Source organism: Balaenoptera ricei, chromosome 16 (assembly GCF_028023285.1).
Source record: "Balaenoptera ricei isolate mBalRic1 chromosome 16, mBalRic1.hap2, whole genome shotgun sequence".
NCBI classification, from domain to species: Eukaryota; Metazoa; Chordata; class Mammalia; order Artiodactyla; family Balaenopteridae; genus Balaenoptera; species Balaenoptera ricei.
Window position 1 is genome coordinate 121,422,080 of NC_082654.1, and position 6,076 is coordinate 121,428,155.

Here is a 6,076-nt window from a genome sequence, read left to right on the forward strand (position 1 = left end):
TTAAACAGGCTCAAAAATAAAAATAAAAATTGTCTAACAGTCTAACTTCCGTGTTGCACTTCTGCTTATTAGCAAGATAAAGTGTACTGATGACAAATACTTCAAAAAACTGTGGCCCAAAGAAAAATTTTTTCCGGTAGAAGGAATTTCCCCAGAGGCAGGAACACAGTCTTAGTCTGAGATCAAAAAACATTATCATAAAATAGACTCCCCTCTGTTTTCACAGAAATTGATGATTATCAAAAGAATTTTAGAATTACTTAGGGCCTGTAGACCTGAGGATGGGAAAAGGGCAGATGCTAAATGCCTTTACTTGGGTCATTTGGGGGTCAGGAAGAATTGATTTGTTATATTTGTCTTTAAACTCTCCTTCCTCCTTCTTATGGTGCCTTAAATTTTCTGTCCTTGTGTTTTAGGCGGCTGTTACAAGTGAATGAGCTTAGCTGATAATTAGACTAAATGATTCTTCCTTGGGAGTCATTAATTGTGCCAGGTTTTGTGGTAGAAGGACGAAACCCAAAAGAACTTTTTTGAATTCTCTGTAAGACAGGCTGTCATGTCTGCTGAAGGTGATTGAGGAAGAAGGGCTGGCCATTTGGAATGCTGCAGTGCTGTGTGTAAGAAATGTAAAGAGCTGACTAGACGAGATAGGAATAGTGGAACAAAATAAAGTACACATCTACTTTTTCTGCCCAGTGAATGTAAAGTACGTCTCTTATTTTCTGTCCAGCATCCATGTTTTGAGGGATTGCCCCTCCTCCACTCTGTCATTCTGGAGGGGCTGTAGATCATGAGACCTCACCCATGACATTAGGGGGTGGGGCTAGGTAGTAGGCACGTGACCCAAGCTAAGCCAATCAGCGTCTTCTGGAAGTTTGGATCATTAGGGGAGATATCAGATAGAAAGTGGGTTGGAACTGGGCCATCTGATGGCTGGAGCCTAGGCAACTGTCCCTTCCTCAGGTGCCTGGGCTGTCTCTGATTCCTGTCCTTCTGGTGGCTGTGCTGTCCAGTGCTTCCTTCACAATGCTAACTACCCCCAGAATATTTCCAATAAACCCCTTTTTCTTGCTTAATATGGCAAGATCAATTCCCATGATTTACCATTAAAAAACAAAACAAAACAACTTTTTGGTTGGTTATACTTTCAGGTATAACAGCAATTTCTGGATTAGAAATTAAATTTAGTGTATGCATGAGATAAAGAAATTATACAGTACAATGGCTCCAAATTGTCAGTAGCTTATCTGCAGGCTTGGTTGGTATTACATCCCCTTCAAATTCTATGTCATGTGGTCCTTGCAGCTCCAAAGCTCAGTCAGTGAGCCCAGAGAAGCTAGGGAGGCAATAGGGCTAGTGCCGTGTTTGCCAGTGGGTTCTGAGAAATAATAATTCCTTGAGAAACTGTAAACAAACAAATGAAAACATTGTGTAGCTAAATAAGATGGAGAAGCAACTCGACTTGTATGTGTTTTATGGAGATTTATATTGCTCATAAACAAAGTAAATGCTCTGATGAGTTGTGTGGGAAAGTGTTTACCTTTGTCTAATCCAGCATTTCCTAAACTTGCTTGAATATAAAATGCTTTTCCCACAGAAAGCCTATTAATATCTCTTGGAACTAGGATTTTGTAAAACATAGTTGGGAAAAAACAGTATAGTGGGATTAGAAAATTAGGTATTTAAACATTTATTTGGTAGAGTGCTAACAGATGAATTTTTACTTTATTTCTTTATTTCATCTTTAATCATGATTTTTTTTTTTTTTTGATGATGATTTGGAGTAATTTACTGAGGCCTTATTTGGGTCATTCATTGAAATGGGTATTTGATACAGCGACTATTATGATTTCAAATACACAAACTCTAATTCCCCATTTTTTGAAGGAGACAGATAAATTCTTTCCAAGATCACTAGCCCAAAGCAAACAAGTTCCAATTGTATTAATCTGAGCACGTATTTTAAAATCTGGGCATTTGAGTGAGTTTATCACTTCTTAATGGAGAAAATTAACATATATCAGCTAGAACAGTGATTCTCAACCTGGGGCAGTTTTATCCTCCAAAGGACATGTGGTGGTGTCTGTAGGTGTTTTTGGTTGTCACAGCCGGGTTGAGGGGTGTGTGCTGGCATCTAGCGGGTAGAAAGGATGCTCTAAACATTCTACAGTAGGATGACGGCCCCTCTCAACAGAGAGTTGTTCAGCCCCAAATGTTAATAATGGGGCTGAGGTTGAGAAACCCTGAGTAATGCAAGTGCCTCTTGAGAAGATGGAAAGAGAGAATCCTTTAAAGGCATTACCATATTCCTAAGCCATTAGATTCAATGACATACTCCCCATGGGCTTTGTGGCATTATGTTTGGCAACCTAAGTCTAAACTTTGTCCAATCTGACCTGCTCAAGTCACATGGGGCCTCAATTTCTTTACCTGAAATAAAGAATTAGATGAGGTAATTGAGAGGTTTCCTGTGATATTGTGATTCATGAAGAACAATCCTGAGTCTTGAACACTTGTAATGTAAGATAAACAACACTGGGCTTAAGCTTTGGGGACATTTAATGTTGTAGAGAAGATCTGCCTCCAGTGATGTTGCCTCCTTGTGCCTGGACATGTCTGGTACAGTCATGTAGTGATCATGGGCCGAGGGATGAATGGCTCCTGTCCCCCAGAGAACCCCATACATTTCTACTGTTCTTCCCATCCCTTAAATGAAAGCTCTGATCTCAGTCCTCTCCTCAAGATACACCCATCTTTGGCCATCTTCTCCTCTCTTGTTATACTCAATCCTAATCTCTATGTTTGTATAAATCCCCATTTCACATCCTCATCTTTCTCATGAGCAGTGATTCCCAACAGTCTTTTTTTTTTTTGGCATCTACACATGGGTGATAATGATAATGATGATGATAATAGTAATAGTTAAAAATAGCTAACACTGTTGATCTCTTGCTATGATTCAGGCATTGTACTAAGCTCTTTCATTAGCTTGTTCAACCCTCAGAGGCACTTAGAGGTTAAGTAACTTGTTCAAGATCAGTTAGTATATCGTAGCTCTAGGACTCAACCCTGCCAGTGTTCAGAATTCCACATGTCCCTAATAGATTGATCAGCTTCTCTCTTACACAGTTCCTCTTGCTGTGCTCCCTAAAATGATAGAATGTAGTTCTTAAATCCTTCTCTCATATCCTTACATTTACAACTGATCACTTTGCAAGAATTTAACATCAAATTCATCTTTTCTTTCACCAACCACTATTACTGTCATTGCCTTGCCTCTATGGCAGATCTTCATGATTCCCCATCTATAACCAACTACCAAAATGACCTGCTTTTATTTTTATTTTATTTTATTTTTTTTGGCTGCGCTGTGTGGCATGCGGGATTTTAGTTCCCTCACCAGGGATCGAACCTGTGCCCCCTGCAGTGGAAGCACAGAGTCCTAACCACTGGACCGCCAGGGAATTCTGAAAATGACCTGCTTTTAAACTTTTCCTCTCTATTATTCTTTCTGCAACCTTAATTTCCCTATGTAACAGAAATCTAGTCACTTCATGTCATTCTTAAGAACTTGTAACGACCTTTCCCTGCTCGTAGAATAAAGTACTTTCTCTGGCATTCAACACTCTCCATGACTGAGGCCCAAATGTGGTATCAGCTACAACACTCACCAAAGTCATTTGCATTATTTATTTGATCATGTCATGTACTTTTACATCTTAAATTTTTTCAGGGTAGGGTCTAAAACTTCTCACTCCTAATTGTAACACTAGAACATAATTTCTCTTGGTTGAGATATACTAGCTTACTTTTTACTTGCACTCATTAGAGGAACACATTGACTCTTTGCTGAGAGGACCTAGACAGCCTTCTTGTGGTTCTCAGAATGGGTCTGCTTTCCTTTGTTTATTAATGTTTCATTACACTAGAATACCCATCCTTTGCCCCCATCACTTCTTCTCTTTTCAAAGCCCAGATTTGAGACTTCTTCCATTTAACTTTCTCTGACGTACCTTCCTCAAGTCAGAAGTATTTATTCCTGCTATGATCTCACAGAATATTTTAATATCTGTTTCCCCTATACATTGTAAGCTTCTTGGGCAGGGACACTGTGACTTACACATTTTCGTGTTTCCTGAACTATCACCCATTCCAGGGTGATATGTATGTATTGCTGACATGTAGAAAGGGCTCAGTAAATGTTTCATAATAAAGTCACATCTCTTGAAGTCCCTTTAAGTTCTGTGATTCTAAAATTATCATTCATTATTTATTTCTTTACACTTCTTATTGCATTGGGATAAATATTTCTCCCTGAGGGTGGAAATATGTTAGGGTTAATCTGCAAATTAAAAGTATATAAGAATTTTAATCACAGTATAATTAAGACCTAGGGGTTTTTTTTGAAATGCCAGTCAGTATTGCCATAAAAGAGTAATGAGCTCCTTTCTGGACTTCTCTGGTGGTGCAGTGGTTGAGAATCCAACTGCCATTGCAGAGGACACGGGTTCGATCCCTGATCCGGGAAGATTCCACATGCCATGGAGTAACTAAGCCCACACAGCACAACTACTGAGCCTTCACGCCACAACTACTGAAGCCTGTGCACCTAGAGCCCGTGCTCCGCAACAAGAGAAGCCACCGCAATGAGCAACCCACATACTGCAATGAAGAGTAGCCCTCTCTCGCCGCAACTAGAGAACACCAGCATGCAGCAACGAAGACCCAACGCAGCCAAAACAAAACAAAACAAAAAAACAATCCCACTTAAAAAAAAGCAAGAGTAATGGGCTCCTTTCTCATGAAAACAGTAGTCTGTGGGAAGTTTTTTTTTTTTTTTTTAAGGAAGTAAGCTTGAAAAGTGTCAATTTTATTACCATTGCAATTAAAAATTTTTGTCTTTATTTTCTGTATGAGACTAGCCTATACAAGATATTGATTAAGCATGAAGTCAGGACTCAAGATATCCCATCTGTTTACTATAGTTTGTATTAGTAACTTCAATACTTAGAGAAAAAATAAAAGTTAGTAGTGCAAACCAATATCCAGTTCTCCTTTCTTTCCTGGGAATACAAGGCTACAGTTTGCAGTCTGCTTGCACCTAAGCGGAGCCATGTGACAGCTCTGGGCCAAGTAAATATGAATGGGAGTGACGTGTCGCAGTAGAAAAGCAAACACAATCCTTTCATTCTGTTCTCTTGTCTTAGCAATCATGAAGGAGGCTACATGGTGAGATAACCACAGTGTGAAAGCAGCCTGAATTATTTTTCTTTTAAAGCAAGTAACTGTTTTATGTATTTACCATCAGTGTGAGGCAGATGTAAATGAACAGGAATATCTAGAGGATAATTCCTATTGAAAAACATTTCAAGGTGTCCACAGACTGGTCAGAATACTATGGTACTATATGGTATAGACAACTAGTCAGTGATATTTTCATTTATTTCACTTTTAGTAATAAAACTTTTTTCTTATACACGATTGAACACATATTTTGCTTTAAAATTAATAGTCACAGTTGAAGAAATAATGGTTTATTTTTCTAATCAAGTGGCCAAGCTGCTCAATCTTAAAACCACAACAAATGTTGCACCTTATTATTTTAACTAAACAGTAAGACCTTCTGTTTTGATTATTCCTGGTAAATTGCAACTTTGTTTCTCACTAGTTTCCATTTGCCAAACAGTCATGACAAACAGTTTAACCTGGTGGCTACTGCTTTCAAGGGATTCTATCAGATGAATCCTCATTTCCAGTGCAATAGCTGTTGGCAGTCCTTTGCTGAAAGTCCATCCACCAGGACTTCTCTATTGTGGTTAGTTAAGAGTCGTGCTTTTGCTGCCAGGGCTTCCTTCTGCTGAATATAATATTCCTGAAATTTAATGGATATTCTTTGCATCATTTAAAAATATTTCTATAAGCAATGTTCTGAGCAGGTTATCTCAACAGGTATTACTTCTCTTCCTGTGAAGTCTTTAACACAGTCCAAAAAGCATGTTTCTTTAAGTTTATAGTAGGTTCCAAGAAGTTCATTGAACTATTTTATCTGATCAGATTCTGGTATTTGTGCAGCCAT

General features: G+C 38.6%; 1 pseudogene; it reads right to left on the minus strand.

Annotated features, from left to right (window-relative positions):
• Window positions 1-5,746: 5,746 nt before the first annotated feature.
• Window positions 5,747-6,076, minus strand: LOC132350485 (mitochondrial import inner membrane translocase subunit Tim9-like; annotated as a pseudogene).